Raw genomic sequence first — 3,404 nt, 5'->3', positions numbered from 1 at the left:
TGACCAGTGGAGAGATGATAACTTCATGATATAGCAGTCACAAGAATGCAGTCTGCAGTTTTCAGATTTGATTATATTTACAGCCTTTATCCCTACCGTAGAGGATCCATTTTTTATTGTTTTGTTCTTACTTTTTGTCGAATGTTTTACTTAGTGGAGGGTTAAGTCCATTGGTTTGTTTGGAAAGTTCATCTTCAGTTACAAATGAGAGCTTTTCTGGGAATGATCTGAGCACCCAAGCACAGGAAGTACAGACAACTACTAATACATATTGTCAGAAAAGTCCTCTACCACAACACATGATTGTCAAACTTTCAAAAGCAAAACATAAAGCAAAGCTCAGAAAATGTACCTGAGAGAAATGCCAGCTTAGCTTCAAAAGATCGCCAATTAAATTATCAGCTGATATCTCATCAGAAACCCTACAAGCTAGGAGAGAATGCAGAGAAATGGTACAAGTCCAAAAATAAAAATAAACAAAGGAAAAACAAAATGAAAACACTTTCAACCCAAAATATCATTCTCAGAAAAGCTCTCACTTATAAGTGGAGGTGAAATAAAGGCTTCCAAACAAATGGAAAGAACTTGTTGCCATTCATCCACTGTGACAAATGATGTACCTAAGGATGTACTGAAACACAGAACCAGAGAAGGATATTCAGCATCATGAAAGCATATGAAGGCAGAAAATCTAGTAAAAGCCCAAACCTTTTAAAGCTTTTTTATTTTATTTGAAAGGCAGAGTTACAGAGAGATGAATGGAGAGAGAGACAGAGATAGAGAGACAGATCTTCCACCTGCTAGTTTATTCACCAATAGACCACAATGGCCAGGGCTGGACCAGACCAAAGCCAGAAGCCAGGGACTTCTTCCATGTCTCCCACATGGGTGCAGGGACTCAAGGGCTTGGGCCACTGTACACTGTTTTCCCAGGTGCATGAGCTGGGTTGGAAGTAAAGCAGTCGGGACTTGAACTGGTGTTCACACGGGATGCCAGCTCTGCAGTTCGTGGTTTAACCCACAACACCACAACATCAGCCCCAAAGGTACAATCTTAACTGATATAATAAGCACTAGGCCAAATGGTTACCTCTCGTTTTTTGTCTTTGCCAAGTTTAAAACTAGTATACATGATCGTCCGTTGAAAATTCTTATCTGTTTGTTCCTCTCTTGACCTTATTATTGATTTCTTGTATTTCTCCTGGAATTGTATTTTTCTACTGGTAACACATTCACTATACCGTGTGGTCTCTGATTTATCCCATTATGCAATCCTCCTTGACATATCTGGCTGTGATCTGTTGCTCCTGTTTCCTTACAGCTTAAGCCTTAAATATAACTTTAGACCATGTTTTCTACTCTACTGAGAGATTCTTTGTAGCTTTGCAAATGGCATCTCAAGCTCAGCAAATCTGAAATGAAAACCATAGCATTCATTCTTCTTTTATGCTTGCATAAGGCATTACTACCAGCTAGCCTTGACCCACATTACCAAAATATGTTTTTTTCCTTGGACTCCTTCCTCTTTCATGTAATAAAGTCATCTGTTGTCAAATCCTGTTACTTCTATGACCTCACTTTTAAATCTTTATTCTACATTGTATTTATATGCAGAGTATAAAATGAGGAGCGGCTGCCCTTTAAATTTTTTCCGAGGAGTTCCCATGCTTTAGCTCAAGGCAGTTATCGCGAGAGTCCTCCCGCCGCGAGACCGTCCTCTGCGCACGCGCAGTCTGTCCCGGCGTGCTGTTGGGGCCCGGTGAGGTAGGGTCACACGCAGGCGCACTCGCGCGCCTACAGCTCGCGCACCGTGTGGTAGCGGTCGTGCATGTCCAGGAAGGACACCTCCTCGTAGGACGTCGGGCGGCAGCTGGGCAGCGCGCGCACGCGGTCCCGCTGTGTGAGCCACTGCTGGCGCAGGCACCGCAGCCTGATCGTGGACGCGGGTGGCCGCCTCTCACGCGCCTGTGCAGTAGCGTAACAGCGCCATCTCTTCCGACGCTTAGCCCAGCTCGCTCACTCGCACCACGAGCTCAAGCAGCCCGCACGGCTGCGCGCCGGAGTGTGGGCACTCGCTGCCGCGGAGGCCCTGCCCGAAGGCGCGGACCTGGGGCAGTGCCCGGTACTGGGCCAGGCGGGCAATCTGGGCGTCCAAGGTCCCAAGCGGGCGGCGCAGCGGGGCCGGCGCGGGGCCGAGGTCCTCTCGGCACGTCCAGACGGTCAGCAGAGAACTGCACAGCGCCCGGGCCAAGGCCGCCGCCTTCCAGCGCTGCAGGCTGGGCCTGCGGGCAGGGGAGGGTCAGCCGCGCGCCGCGGACACCGCCGGGCCCCCTGGCTTCGGATGGCTCCTGCTTCCTGATCCATGGCGCCCGCGGGAGATGCAGGAAGGAACCACCGAGCCAGGTTGCGGGGTGCTGGGCTGTGTGCCAGGGTGCAGGGAAGCCACCCGATGGGGGGAGGGGATGGCTCCAGGGTGCTTCCCCCAGGAGCTGATGACAGAGTCCAGGCATGACAGAAGGTAGGCGCTTGCCCAGCACCAGTGCTAGGCCCGAGGCTGGACCAAGCTCCGGGTCTCCTAGCAACAGCGCGGCTGCAGCCTGCTGCCCGGGGCAGGAGCGTCCCCAGCAGATGGCGCTGTGGGGCCGGGGTGCCCCAGGAGGCAGGCTCTGTTCCCTGCCCAGAGAGGCCCTGGGGGCCTTCCCGCCCCTTCCCCAACCTCGGAAAGAGGCGAGCCCCTCGCCGGGCGTCTCCAGCGGCCTTGCCTTCCTTCCCTCCCCATTCCCATTCCCCGCGCTCAGCGCCTCCTCCGGGAAGCCGCCCCTGACCGCCGCCCTCCGCCAGCCGCAGGCCAGCGCAGGGGCCCGCACTCTGCACGGAGAGCACACAGTTTGCATTCCCCATCTGGTCGCCTAGTGTTGTCCATGAAGCTTGGCAGCCGGCCGGGCGTACACATTTACACGTGGCGCTGCAAGCCCAGGCAGACGCTGGGGCGTCCCGATGCGCGCACCGCGAGCAGGCGCTTATCTGGGCGCGCCAGCTGAATTTCGTTTGCATACATTTGCATCTCACTTGCGCACGATTTGCATGGGCAGGGACTGGACCCGCCTCTCCCCCCTCCCCTCATTGGTACCCTTATCCCCGCGAATGCGGGGCGCGGGAGCAGCTCTCCACCTGCTGGGTCACTCCCCAAATGCCCCCAACGACGAAGGCTGGGCCGGGCTGGAGCCAGGAGCCAGGAGCTCCACCCGGGGCTCCCATGGGCGCCAGGGACCCCAGCTCCTGGTCCCTCACCGCTGCCTCCTCGGCGTGCATTCGCAGGGAGCTGGGATGAGGGGCAGAGCTGGAGCTGGAGCTGTGGGGTGCAGGGGTCTCAGCCGCCGGGCTAACGTCCACCCCACACCCAG

At 54.7% G+C, this 3,404-nt stretch overlaps 1 pseudogene; it reads right to left on the bottom strand.

Annotated features, from left to right (window-relative positions):
- Positions 1-1,770: 1,770 nt before the first annotated feature.
- Positions 1,771-2,901, bottom strand: LOC133754193 (neurturin-like; annotated as a pseudogene).
- Positions 2,902-3,404: the final 503 nt, after the last annotated feature.

Source organism: Lepus europaeus, chromosome Y (genome assembly GCF_033115175.1).
Source record: "Lepus europaeus isolate LE1 chromosome Y, mLepTim1.pri, whole genome shotgun sequence".
Classification (NCBI taxonomy): Eukaryota; Metazoa; Chordata; class Mammalia; order Lagomorpha; family Leporidae; genus Lepus; species Lepus europaeus.
The sequence above is the reverse complement of the archived record's forward strand: the minus strand, read 5'-3'. Positions and strand labels throughout refer to the sequence as shown.